Below are 15,249 nucleotides of genomic sequence, written 5' to 3' on the forward strand. Positions count from 1 at the left end.
GCAACGGAATTAGAATGACAACAACAGAAATAGAATGAAAAGAACAGAATTTGAATGAAAAGAACAGAATTACAATGAAAAGAACAGAATTTGAATGAAAATAACACAATTTGAATGAAAAGAACAGAATTTGAGAACAAACAACAGAATTTGAATGAAAAGGACAGACTTTGAATGAAAACAATGGAATTTGAATGAAAAGAACAGAATTTGAATAAAAACAACAGAATTTGAATGAAAAGAACCGAATTTGAGAACAAAGAACAGAATTTGAATGAAAAGAACAGAATTTGAATAAAAACAACGGAATTAGAATGAAAAGAACAGAATTTGAATGAAAACAACACAATTTGAATGAAAAGAACAGAATTTGAATAAAAAGAACGGAATTAGAATGAAAAGAACAGAATTTGAATGAAAAGAACAGCATTTGAATGAAAACAACAGAATTTGAATGAAAACAACGGAATTTTAAAGGAAAGAATAACATTTGAATGAAAAGAACAGAATATGAACGAAAACAACGGAATTTGAGAACAAACAATAGGATTTGAATGAAAACTGGAGAATTAGAATGAAAACTGAAAAAGTAGAATGAAAACAACAGAATTTGAATGAAAACAACGGAATTAGAATGAAAAGAACAGAATTTGAATGAAAAGAACAGAATTTGAATGAAAACAACGGAATTTGAATGAAAAGAACAGAATTTGAAGAAAAGGAACAGAATTTGAATGAAAACAATGGAATTTTAAAGGAAAGAACAGCATTTAAACGAAAAGAACAGAATTTGAATAAAAGCAACGGAATTAGAATGAAAAGATCAGAATTTGAATGAAAATAACAGAACCAGAATGAAAACTGAAGAAGTACAATGAAAACAACAAAATTTAAATAAAAACAACACAATTTGAATGAAAGCAACGGAATTAGAATGAAAACAACGGAATTTAAATAAAAGCAACGGAATTTGAATGAAAACAACGGAATTAGAATGAAAACAACGGAATTTAAATAAAAGCAACGGAATTTGAATGAAAACAACAGAATTTGAATGAAAACAACAGATGTTGAAAGAAAACAACATATTTTGAATGATAGCAACGGAATTAGAATGAAAAGAACAGAATTTGAATGAAAAGAACAGAATCAGAATGAAAACTGAAGAAGTACAATGAAAACAACGGAATTTTAAAGGAAAGAACGGAATTTGAATGAAAACAACAGAATTTGAATGAAAACAACGGAATTTAAATAAAAACAACACAATTTGAATGAAAGCAACGGAATTAGAATGACAACAACAGAAGTAGAATGAAAAGAACAGAATTAGAATTAAAAGAACAGAATTTGAATGAAAATAACGGAATTAGAACAAAAACAACAGAATTAGAATGAAAACAACGGAATTTGAATGAAAACAACGGAATTTGAATGAAAACAACGGAATTAGAATGAAAACAACGGAATTTGAATGAAAACAACGGAATTTGAATGAAAACAACGGATGTAGAATGAAAAGAACAAAATTTGAATTACAAGAAGAGAATTAGAATGAAAGCAACGGAATTTAAATAAAAACAACAGCATTTGAATGAAAAGAACAGCATTTGAATGAAAACAACGGAATTTGAATGAAAACAACGGAATTTGAATGAAAACAACGGAATTTGAATGAAAACAACGGAATTTGAATGAAAACAACGGATGTAGATTGAAAAGAACAAAATTTGAATTACAAGAAGAGAATTAGAACGAAAGCAACGGAATTACAATGAAAAGAACAGAATTTGAATGAAAAGAACAGAATTTGAATGAAAACAACGGAATTTGAATGAAAAGAACAGAATTAGAACAAATGGAACAGAATTTGAATAAAAGCAACGGAATTAGAATGAAAAGATCAGAATTTGAATGACAAAAACAGAATTAGAATGAAAACTAAAGAAGTAGAATGAAAAGATCAGAATTTGAATGAAAACAACAGAATTAGAATGAAAAGAACAGAATTTGAATGAAAATAACAGAACCAGAATGAAAACTGAAGAAGTACAATGAAAACAATGGAATTTTAAAGGAAAGAACGGAATTTTAATGAAAACAACAGAATTTGAATGAAAACAACGGAATTTAAATAAAAACAACACAATTTGAATGAAAGCAACGGAATTAGAATGACAACAACAGAAATAGAATGAAAAGAACAGAATTTGAATGAAAAGAACAGAATTTGAATGAAAACAACAGAATTACAATGAAAAGAACAGAATTTGAATGAAAATAACACAATTTGAATGAAAAGAACAGAATTTGAGAACAAACAACAGAATTTGAATGAAAAGGACAGACTTTGAATGAAAACAATGGAATTTGAATGAAAAGAACAGAATTTGAATAAAAACAACAGAATTTGAATGAAAAGAACCGAATTTGAGAACAAAGAACAGAATTTGAATGAAAAGAACAGAATTTGAATAAAAACAACGGAATTAGAATGAAAAGAACAGAATTTGAATGAAAACAACACAATTTGAATGAAAAGAACAGAATTTGAATAAAAAGAACGGAATTAGAATGAAAAGAACAGAATTTGAATGAAAAGAACAGCATTTGAATGAAAACAACAGAATTTGAATGAAAACAACGGAATTTTAAAGGAAAGAATAACATTTGAATGAAAAGAACAGAATATGAACGAAAACAACGGAATTTGAGAACAAACAATAGGATTTGAATGAAAACTGGAGAATTAGAATGAAAACTGAAAAAGTAGAATGAAAACAACAGAATTTGAATGAAAACAACGGAATTAGAATGAAAAGAACAGAATTTGAATGAAAAGAACAGAATTTGAATGAAAACAACAGAATTTAAAAACAAACAACAGCATTTGAATGAAAAGTACAGGATTTTGAATGAAAACAACGGAATTTGAATGAAAAGAACAGAATTAGAACAAATGGAACAGAATTTGAATGAAAACAACGGAATTTGAATGAAAAGGAAGAGAATTTGAATAAAAGGAACAGAATTTGAATGAAAACAATGGAATTTTAAAGGAAAGAACAGCATTTAAATGAAAAGAACAGAATTTGAATGAAAGCAACGGAATTAGAATGAAAAGATCAGAATTTGAATGAAAACAATGGAATTTAAATAAAAACAACACAATTTGAATGAAAGCAACGGAATTAGAATGACAACAACAGAAGTAGAATGAAAAGAACAGAATTCCAATGAAAACAACGGAATTAGAATGAAAACAACAGAATTAGAATGAAAACAACAGAATTAGAATTAAAAGAACAGAATTTGAATGAAAATAACGGAATTAGAACAAAAACAACAGAATTAGAATGAAATTAACAGAATTTGAGAACAAACAACAGAATTTGAATGAAAACAACGGAATTAGAATGAAAACAACGGAATTTGAATGAAAACAACGGAATTAGAATGAAAACAACGGAATTTGAATGAAAACAACGGAATTTGAATGAAAACAACGGATGTAGAATGAAAAGAACAAAATTTGAATGAAAAGAAGAGAATTAGAATGAAAGCAACGGAATTACAATGAAAAGAACAGAATTTGAATGAAAACAACAGAATTTGAATGAAAACAACAGAATTTAAAAACAAACAACAGCATTTGAATGAAAAGAACAGAATTTTGAATGAAAACAACGGAATTTGAATGAAAAGGAAGAGAATTTGAATAAAAGGAACAGAATTTGAATGAAAACAATGGAATTTTAAAGGAAAGAACAGCATTTAAATGAAAAGAACAGAATTTGAATGAAAGCAACGGAATTAGAATGAAAAGATCAGAATTTGAATGAAAACAATGGAATTTAAATAAAAACAACACAATTTGAATGAAAGCAACGGAATTTGAATGAAACAATGGAATTAGAATGACAACAACAGAAATAGAATGAAAAAAACGGAATTAGAATGAAAAGATCAGTATTTGAATGAAAACAACGGAATTTAAATAAAAACAACAGCATTTGAATGAAAAGTACAGGATTTTGAATCAAAACAACGGAATTTGAATGAAAAGAACAGAATTAGAACAAATGGAACAGAATTTGAATAAAAGCAACAGAATTAGAATGAAAAGATCAGAATTTGAATGACAAAAACAGAATTAGAATGAAAACTAAAGAAGTAGAATGAAAAGATCAGAATTTGAATGAAAACAACAGAATTAGAATGAAAAGAACAGAATTTGAATGAAAATAACAGAACCAGAATGAAAACTGAAGAAGTACAATGAAAACAACAGAATTTGAATGAAAACAACGGAATTTAAATAAAAACAACACAATTTGAATGAAAGCAACGGAATTAGAAAGAAAACAACGGAATTTAAATAAAAACAACACAATTTGAATGAAAGCAACGGAATTAGAATGAAAAGAACAGAATTTGAATGAAAAGAACAGAATTTGAATGAAAACAACAGAATTACAATGAAAAGAACAGAATTTGAATGAAAATAACACAATTTGAATGAAAAGAACAGAATTTGAGAACAAACAACAGAATTTGAATTAAAAGAACAGAATTTGAATGAAAATAACGGAATTAGAACAAAAACAACAAAATTAGAATGAAATTAACAGAATTTGAGAACAAACAACAGAATTTGAATTAAAACAACGGAATTAGAATGAAAACAACGGAATTTGAAAACAAACAACGGAATTTGAATGAAAACAACGGAATTAGAATGAAAACTAACGAAATAGAATGAAAAGAAGAGAATTTGAATGAAAACAACAGAATTTAAAAATAAACGACAGCAATTGAATGAAAAGAACAGGATTTTGAATGAAAACAACGGAATTTGAATGAAAACAACGGAATTTGAGAACAAACAATAGGATTTGAATGAAAACAACAGAATTTGAATGAAAACTGAAAAAGTAGAATGAAAACAACACAATTTGAATGAAAGCAACGGAATTAGAATGACAACAACAGAAGTAGAATGAAAAGAACAGAATTCCAATGAAAACAACGGAATTAGAATAAAAACAACAGAATTACAATGAAAACAACAGAATTAGAATTAAAAGAACAAAATTTGAATGAAAATAACGGAATTAGAACAAAAACAACAAAATTAGAATGAAATTAACAGAATTTGAGAACAAACAACAGAATTTGAATGAGAAGAACAGAATTTGAATGAAAAGAACAGAATTTGAATGAAAACAACAGAATTTTAAAAACAAACAACAGTATTTGAATGAAAAGAACAGGATTTTGAATCAAAACAACGGAATTTGAATAAAAGGAACAGAATTTGAATGAAAACAATGGAATTTTAAAGGAAAGAACAGCATTTAAATGAAAAGAACAGAATTTGAATAAAAGCAACGGAATTAGAATGAAAAGATCAGAATTTGAATGACAAAAACAGAATTAGAATGAAAACTAAAGAAGTAGAATGAAAAGATCAGAATTTGAATGAAAACAACAGAATTAGAATGAAAAGAACAGAATTTGAATGAAAATAACAGAACCAGAATGAAAACTGAAGAAGTCCAATGAAAACAACAGAATTTGAATGAAAACAACGGAATTTAAATAAAAACAACACAATTTGAATGAAAGCAACGGAATTAGAATGACAACAACAGAAGTAGAATGAAAAGAACAGAATTCCAATGAAAACAACGGAATTAGAATGAAAACAACAGAATTAGAATGAAAACAACAGAATTAGAATTAAAAGAACAGAATTTTAATGAAAATAACGGAATTAGAACAAAAACAACAAAATTAGAATCAAATTAACAGAATTTGAGAACAAACAACAGAATTTGAATGAAAACAACGGAATTAGAATGAAAACAACGGAATTAGAATGAAAACAACGGAATTTGAATGAAAACAACGGAATTTGAATGACAAAAACAGAATTAGAATTAAAACTAAAGAATTAGAATGAAAAGAACAGAATTTGAATGAAAACAACAGAATTTAAAAACAAACAACAGCATTTGAATGAAAAGAACAGGATTTTGAATGAAAACAACGGAATTTGAATGAAAACAACGGATGTAGAATGAAAAGAACAAAATTTGAATGAAAAGAAGTGTTACGGCCTCTGGCCTCAGGTGGCCCCGCCTTCCTCTATGGAAATCACAGTGTTCCAGGACTCACGGGGGATTGGCTGGCCCCGGACCTATGCCCGCCTCAACTACATGCAGATCAGAGTGTGCCAGACCACTCACACCATTGGCTGCTGCAGGAGCCTTGAACATGACGGACCAACTGACTGGCTGATTGTCTGCACCTGGGAGGATAAAAGGCTGATGATCCTTCACTCTATGGGGAACTGCTGCTCTGAAGTGAACATGCAGTGTCCTCCTTGTCTGCTTTGCATGTGAAGCTCGTGTGTTAAAAACCTGTTTGCTGTGTTGAACCTGGTATACAGCTGACCCTAGTTTTACTAGAGTCTTGTTTGATTTGAACTGTGTTTGTAACCTCTGATTGCTGGCTCACCTTAGTTAACCCTTAGCTTTTATTTTGTGTCCCGCCAGCCTACCTTAGTTAATCCTTAGTTTTATTCTTGCCTGTTCTTTTATTGTGTATTAATTGTTTGCCCAGCGGTCTGTTGAACAGCCCTGTCGGTTTTCTGTTTAAAGTTTGTTATTAAACCCCTTCTTTACTCAGTTTGTTGTTCGGGGCTTGTGTATGTTACTCCTCCCCTGACGCCTAGCAGAGGGGGTCGTAACATAAGTGGGGGCTCGTCCGGGATCCCCCCATAGGGGGTCCTTGTTCCTAGGAGGGGGAAGAAAAAAAAAAAAGAAAGGGGGATGTTTGTTTTAGAGTAGCTTTATCACTTTAGGCGCTATGTCGGCTGCGTTTTGTTTACAGCACTTTATAGATGCCCCATCTATTGAGATTATTGATAGTTGTCGCAAGATTGATTTGCTGCAAATTGTGGATCACTTTCAGCTGCAGGTTTCAAAAACCCTTCGTAAGCGTGATTTGAAAGCTTTAGTGGTGGACAAGTTGGTGGAAGCTGGTGTGATTCAAGCGCCTGTTTTGCCTGTGGTCTCTGGTGTGCCAAGCCAAGCTGCCGTAGTTGAAGAGGGCCAAAATGGTTCTTGTGGGGATGGTGAGGGGGATGAGCGGGGAAAAACGCCGCGCACGCTTCCTCGCTATGATCCACTCTCTTCTGGGAGTTCAGAAGGCAGAGAAGGAGCTCGGCTGAAGGTGCGGCTGGCACGTCTCCAATTGGAGGCTGAGGAGAAGGCCCAGAACAGGCGGGCTCAGTTAGAGCTTGAAATAAGAAGGCTGGAGATAGAGGCAGACAAAGCCATTAAGCTGCGAAAGCTTGAGCTGGAGTCTCAGGCTCAAGCCTCACCTGTCTCTGCTGATAATTCCGGTCCCACCTCCTCGTCCACTTCTGCTTTTAAAATCGATAAGTGCATTTCTTTAGTGCCCACTTTTAGAGAAACTGAGGTTGATACATACTTTGCAGCATTTGAACGTATCGCTGGGGCGTTGCAGTGGCCTAGTGATATTTGGGCTCTTCTGTTACAGTGCAAACTGTCCGGCAAAGCCCAAGAGGTGGTGGCTGCGCTTTCTTTAAAGGACAGTTTAGATTACTCGTGTGTCAAAACAGCTGTTTTGCAAGCGTATGAGTTAGTCCCCGAAGCCTATAGGCAGAGGTTTCGCCAGCAAAAGAAATTGCCAGCCCAAACTTATGTGGAGTTTGCTAGAGAAAAGGGGATTCTCTTTGATAAGTGGTGTGTTGCTTCAAAAGCCAGTGACTATGACGCTTTGCGCGAATTAGTTTTGTTAGAGGATTTTAAGAAATGCATTCCTGAGCGTATTGTGCTATATTTAAATGAACAGAAAGTGACTTCTCTCGCATCTGCTGCTGTTCTTGCTGATGAGTTCGTGCTCACTCATAAAGCCTCGTTTACGGGCAGTGAGAAGCCACGGGTTAGCACTGTGCAACAGCCCCACACGGCTAAAGTGTCTGGTTCCAGGGAAAACCGTGAATGTTTTTACTGTCATAAAACTGGCCATGTGATTGCTGACTGTTTAGCCTTAAAACGCAAATCGTCAAATGCTCAGCAACCAAAAGGGGTGGGTTTTGTAAAAGCTGAGGCCCGTAATGAGGTCCATGGTTGTGGTGGTAAGGTGCCGGACCCCTGTTTCGAACCATTCATTTTTAATGGCTCAATATCGCTAACAGACAATCCATGTGAGTTAAAACCTGTGCGTATTTTAAGGGACACTGGAGGTTCTCAAACTGTCATCCTCTCAAGTGTTTTACCTTTTTCTGCTGACAGTGAATGTGGTTTTAATTCTGTTCTACGGGGGATAGAAATGGGTTACGCTCCCAGACCTGTTCACAGAGTTTTTATAAAATCAAAACTTGTTACAGGATTTTTTCCTGTTGCTGTTTGCCCGGCCTTGCCAATAGAGGGTGTGGCCATGTTGTTGGGCAATGATATTGCGGGAGGGTTAGTGCTCCCTCGTCTGGAGGTTTTAGATAACCCCCTGAATCAGAAAACCTCTGATGTTTCCATGCACCCTGGGCTGTATCCAGCCTGTGCGATTACTCGAGCACAAGCTCGTAAAGATACGGATGTTGACCTCTCTGATTCGGTGTTGATGTCTTCATTTTCTGAGGAGAATGATGTACCAACTAACAGAAACAATGTTTTGTCACCCCCGGACTCAGTGAAACCTGAGGAGCCTGATCCATTTCCAAAGGTCTCTTCGTTGCCCTTGACTAGAGACCAGCTGTCAGCAGCTCAATTAGCTGATGAAACACTGCAGAGTTGTTTCAAACATACGGTAAGTGCTGAGCAAGTCAATAAAGAGCAACAAGCCTATTTTGTAGAACATGGTGTTCTAATGCGTCAGTGGTCTCCAGAAGGTGCAGAATGGAGTAAAGTCAAGCAGATTGTCGTGCCCTCTGTGTACCGGCGGAAAATCCTGGCTCTTGCCCATGAAAGCCAGTGGTCAGGACACTTGGGCATCACAAAAACATACCAGCTACTATTAAAACATTTCTTTTGGCCTGGTATGAAGCGTGATGTTTCTAAATTTTGCCGCAGTTGCCATGTATGCCAGATTGCAGGTAAACCTAACCAGGTCATACCCCCAGCTCCGTTGTGTCCCATTCCTGTAGTGGATCAGCCATTTGACCATGTCATAGTAGACTGTGTGGGTCCACTACCTAGAACAAAATCAGGAAAGCAATACCTTCTCACGATCATGTGTGCAGCTACCCGTTTCCCCGAGGCTGTCCCGTTACATAAGGTTACAGCAAAATCAGTTGTTAAGGCGCTGACAACATTCTTTTCAGTGTTTGGCCTGCCAAAGGTCATACAGACTGACCAGGGCTCAAACTTTCAGTCTAGGTTATTCAAACAAGTGGCTAGCACTCTAGGTGTCAAGCATGTCGTGTCCTCTGCTTATCATCCTGAATCGCAAGGTGCGTTAGAGCGGTGGCATCAGACCTTAAAGGCGATGCTACGCAAATACTGCCTGAAGTCTGAAAAGAGCTGGGATGAGGGTGTTCCATTTGTGTTATGTGCTGCCCGTGACGCTGTTCAGGAGTCACTTGGTTTTAGTCCTTCCGAGCTGGTATTTGGCCATAGGCCACGCGGACCCCTCAAAGCTCTGAAGGAGGCGTTTTTGAGCCCACATGGGGTTTCCAAAGTAAATGTAAGCAGGTATGTAAAACACTTCCGTGAGCGTTTGAACCAAGCCAACGCTCTGGCTAAACAGCACCTTGCCGTTTCACACGGAAAGATGAAACGCCATTATGATAAGGCTTCTGTTAAAAGAACCTTTCAGGTGGGTGACCAGGTTCTTGTGCTCTTGCCTGTTCCAGGCTCAGCCTTGTCTGCTAGGTATAGCGGCCCCTTTAAAGTCTGTGAAAAAAGAGGGGAGACTGACTATGTAATTTGCACTCCCGACCGCAGACGCAAAACACGCGTCTGCCACATAAACATGTTGAAATTATACCATCCTCGGTCAACACCAGAGCCTGTTGGGCTCTGTGCTCCTGTTGTAGCCTCAAGCCACCTTGAGGAAGGTGGAGTGGATGAGGTTGATGGGTTAAAGCTAAGTTATCCCACCTGTTCTAGACCCCGTCTGTCTAACTCAGAAATGCTGAAAGCGTTGCCAAGTCTGCTCGAGCATCTGTCTTTAGAGCAGCAAGAAGACATAACAGTCTTGATTAATGAATACACCTGTTTGTTCGGGGATGTGCCAACTCGCACTACAGTGCTAGAGCATGATATTGATGTCCAGGGAGCTAAACCTATTAAGCAGCATCCTTATCGAGCCAGCCCCCATAAGCGCTTGCTCATGCAACAGGAGGCTGACTATCTGCTGCAACATGGCTTAGCGAAGCCCAGTCAAAGCCCCTGGAGCTCACCTTGTATAGTGGAATCTAAGCCAGATGGCTCGCCCCGTTTTATTACAGACTTCCGGAAGGTGAACTCTGTGACTGTGGCTGACTCACATCCTCTCCCAAGAGTTGAGGATTGTGTGGACAGTATTGGGACTGCTCAGTATGTCACTAAATTAGATCTTCTTAAAGGTTACTGGCAGGTCCCTTTAACTGAACGTGCCTCTAACATCTCTGCCTTTGTTACGCCTGATGATTTTCTACAATACACCGTCATGGCATTCGGCATGTGTAACGCTCCTGCCACCTTCCAGAGGCTGGTAAATAAAGTCCTCCGTGGCCTGTCCAACTGCAGTGCCTACCTAGATGATCTAGTGATTTACACTGAAACGTGGCAAGATCATTTGGAGACTTTATGCCAGGTATTTCACCGTTTGGCTCAAGCTACGTTAACTCTCAACTTAGCTAAGTGTGAGTTTGCCAAAGCTACAGTGACGTACTTAGGCAGGGAGGTGGGACGTGGACAGGTCCGGCCCATTGATGCCAAAGTGGCAGTGATTACCGAGTTTCCCACACCTACCACCAGGCGTGAGTTGCGTAGGTTTTTAGGGATGGTGGGCTACTACAGAAGCTTTTGTAAAAATTTCTCCTCTGTAGTCAAGCCATTGACTGACCTACTCAGCCCAAAGGTTGAGTTTATATGGTCATGTGAGTGTCAAGATGCTTTTGAGAGTGCCAAAGCCCTCCTCTGCCACACTCCTGTGTTAGCTGCACCTGATTTGACGCGACCGTTCAAACTTGAGGTTGATGCCAGTGCTGTCGGGGCTGGGGCAGTGCTGTTGCAAGAAGACTTGCAGGGTTTGGACCACCCCGTTTGTTACTTTTCCCGCAAGTTCAATAAAAATCAGTTAAACTACTCCACCATTGAAAAGGAGACCCTGGCTTTGTTGTTGGCTCTTCAGCACTTTCACGTATACCTGGGGTCCAGCATGTTACCTCTTGTTGTGTACACTGACCACAACCCACTCGTGTTCCTTGCTCGCATGTTCAATCATAACCAGCGCCTTATGCGCTGGGCTCTGTTGTTGCAGGAATACAACTTAAGCATTCACCACAAAAAGGGGTCTGAAAATGTTTTAGCTGATGGTCTGTCCCGGTTGTAAACATGTATTGCTGTGTTTGTTCTTTGTTTTTGTTCACACTCTGTAATGTCTGCTTCTGCCCAACATAGTTGGTATTTTAAGGGGAGGGGTGTTACGGCCTCTGGCCTCAGGTGGCCCCGCCTTCCTCTATGGAAATCACAGTGTTCCAGGACTCACGGGGGATTGGCTGGCCCCGGACCTATGCCCGCCTCAACTACATGCAGATCAGAGTGTGCCAGACCACTCACACCATTGGCTGCTGCAGGAGCCTTGAACATGACGGACCAACTGACTGGCTGATTGTCTGCACCTGGGAGGATAAAAGGCTGATGATCCTTCACTCTATGGGGAACTGCTGCTCTGAAGTGAACATGCAGTGTCCTCCTTGTCTGCTTTGCATGTGAAGCTCGTGTGTTAAAAACCTGTTTGCTGTGTTGAACCTGGTATACAGCTGACCCTAGTTTTACTAGAGTCTTGTTTGATTTGAACTGTGTTTGTAACCTCTGATTGCTGGCTCACCTTAGTTAACCCTTAGCTTTTATTTTGTGTCCCGCCAGCCTACCTTAGTTAATCCTTAGTTTTATTCTTGCCTGTTCTTTTATTGTGTATTAATTGTTTGCCCAGCGGTCTGTTGAACAGCCCTGTCGGTTTTCTGTTTAAAGTTTGTTATTAAACCCCTTCTTTACTCAGTTTGTTGTTCGGGGCTTGTGTATGTTACTCCTCCCCTGACGCCTAGCAGAGGGGGTCGTAACATAAGAGAATTAGAATGAAAGCAACGGAATTACAATGAAAAGAACAGAATTTGAATGAAAAGAACAGAATTTGAATGAAAACAACAGAATTTGAATGAAAACAACAGAATTTAAAAACAAACAACAGCATTTGAATGAAAAGAACAGGATTTTGAATCAAAACAACGGAATTTGAATGAAAAGAACAGAATTAGAACAAATGGAACAGAATTTGAATGAAAACAACGGAATTTGAATGAAAAGGAAGAGAATTTGAATAAAAGGAACAGAATTTGAATGAAAACAATGGAATTTTAAAGGAAAGAACAGCATTTAAATGAAAAGAACAGAATTTGAATGAAAGCAACGGAATTTAAATAAAAACAACACAATTTGAATGAAAGCAACGGAATTAGAATGAAAACAATGGAATTTAAATAAAAACAACACAATTTGAATGAAAGCAACGGAATTAGAATGACAACAACAGAAGTAAAATGAAAAGAACAGAATTCCAATGAAAACAACGGAATTAGAATGAAAAGAACAGAATTTGAATGAAAATAACAGAACCAGAATGAAAACTGAAGAAGTCCAATGAAAACAACAGAATTTGAATGAAAACAACGGAATTTAAATAAAAACAACACAATTTGAATGAAAACAACGGAATTAGAATGAAAACAACGGAATTTGAATGAAAACAACGGAATTTGAATGACAAAAACAGAATTAGAATGAAAACTAAAGAAGTAGAATGAAAAGAACAGAATTTGAATGAAAACAACAGAATTTAAAAACAAACAACAGCATTTGAATGAAAAGAACAGGATTTTGAATGAAAACAACGGATTTTGAATGAAAACAACGGATGTAGAATGAAAAGAACAAAATTTGAATGAAAAGAAGAGAATTAGAATGAAAGCAACGGAATTACAATGAAAAGAACAGAATTTGAATGAAAAGAACAGAATTTGAATGAAAACAACAGAATTTAAAAACAAACAACAGCATTTGAATGAAAAGAACAGGATTTTGAATCAAAACAACGGAATTTGAATGAAAAGAACAGAATTAGAACAAATGGAACAGAATTTGAATGAAAACAACGGAATTAGAATGAAAAGGAAGAGAATTTGAATAAAAGGAACAGAATTTGAATGAAAACAATGGAATTTTAAAGGAAAGAACAGCATTTAAATGAAAAGAACAGAATTTGAATGAAAGCAACGGAATTTAAATAAAAACAACACAATTTGAATGAAAGCAACGGAATTAGAATGAAAACAATGGAATTTAAATAAAAACAACACAATTTGAATGAAAGCAACGGAATTAGAATGACAACAACAGAAGTAAAATGAAAAGAACAGAATTCCAATGAAAACAACGGAATTAGAATGAAAAGAACAGAATTTGAATGAAAATAACAGAACCAGAAAGAAAACTGAAGAAGTACAATGAAAACAATGGAATTTAAATAAAAACAACACAATTTGAATGAAAGCAACGGAATTAGAATGAAAACAACGGAATTTAAATAAAAGCAACGGAATTTGAATGAAAGCAACGGAATTAGAATGAAAACAACGGAATTTAAATAAAAACAACACAATTTGAATGAAAACAACAGAATTTTAATGAAAACAACGGATTTTAAATAAAAACAACACAATTTGAATGAAAAGAACAGCATTTGAATGAAAACAACGGAATTTGAATGAAAACAACGGAATTTGAATAAAAACAACACAATTTGAATGAAAACAACGGAATTTAAATAAAAACAACAGCATTTGAATGAAAAGAACAGCATTTGAATGAAAACAACGGAATTTGAATGAAAACAACGGAATTTGAATGAAAACAACGGAATTTGAATGAAAACAACGGATGTACAATGAAAAGAACAAAATTTGAATTACAAGAAGAGAATTAGAATGAAAGCAACGGAATTACAATGAAAAGAACAGAATTTGAATGAAAACAACAGAATTTAAAAACAAACAACAGCATTTGAATGAAAAGTACAGGATTTTGAATCAAAACAACGGAATTTGAATGAAAAGAACAGAATTAGAACAAATGGAACAGAATTTGAATAAAAGCAACGGAATTAGAATGAAAAGATCAGAATTTGAATGACAAAAACAGAATTAGAATGAAAACTAAAGAAGTAGAATGAAAAGATCAGAATTTGAATGAAAACAACAGAATTAGAATGAAAAGAACAGAATTTGAATGAAAATAACAGAACCAGAATGAAAACTGAAGAAGTACAATGAAAACAACGGAATTTTAAAGGAAAGAACGGAATTTGAATGAAAACAACAGAATTTGAATGAAAACAACGGAATTTAAATAAAAACAACACAATTTGAATGAAAGCAACGGAATTAGAATGACAACAACAGAAATAGAATGAAAAGAAGAGAATTTGAATGAAAACAACAGAATTTAAAAACAAACAACAGCATTTGAATGAAAAGAACAGCATTTGAATGAAAACAACGGAATTTGAATGAAAACAACGGAATTTAAATAAAAACAACACAATTTGAATGAAAAGAACAGAATTTGAATGAAAAGAACAGAATTTGAATGAAAAGAACAGAATTTGAGAACAAACAACAGAATTTGAATGAAAAGGACAGACTTTGAATGAAAACAATGGAATTTGAATGAAAAGAACAGCATTTAAATGAAAAGAACAGAATTTGAATGAAAACAACGGAATTTGAATGAAAACAACGGAATTTGAATGAAAACAATGGAATTTGAATGAAAACAACGGATGTACAATGAAAAGAACAAAAGTTGAATTACAAGAAGAGAATTAGAATGAAAGCAACGGAATTACAATGAAAAGAACAGAATTTGAATGGAAAGAACAGAATTTGAATGAAAACAACAGAATTTAAAAACAAACAACAGCATTTGAATGAAAAGTACAGGATTTTGAATCAAAACA

Source organism: Pelmatolapia mariae, linkage group LG23 (genome assembly GCF_036321145.2).
Source record: "Pelmatolapia mariae isolate MD_Pm_ZW linkage group LG23, Pm_UMD_F_2, whole genome shotgun sequence".
NCBI lineage: Eukaryota > Metazoa > Chordata > Actinopteri > Cichliformes > Cichlidae > Pelmatolapia > Pelmatolapia mariae.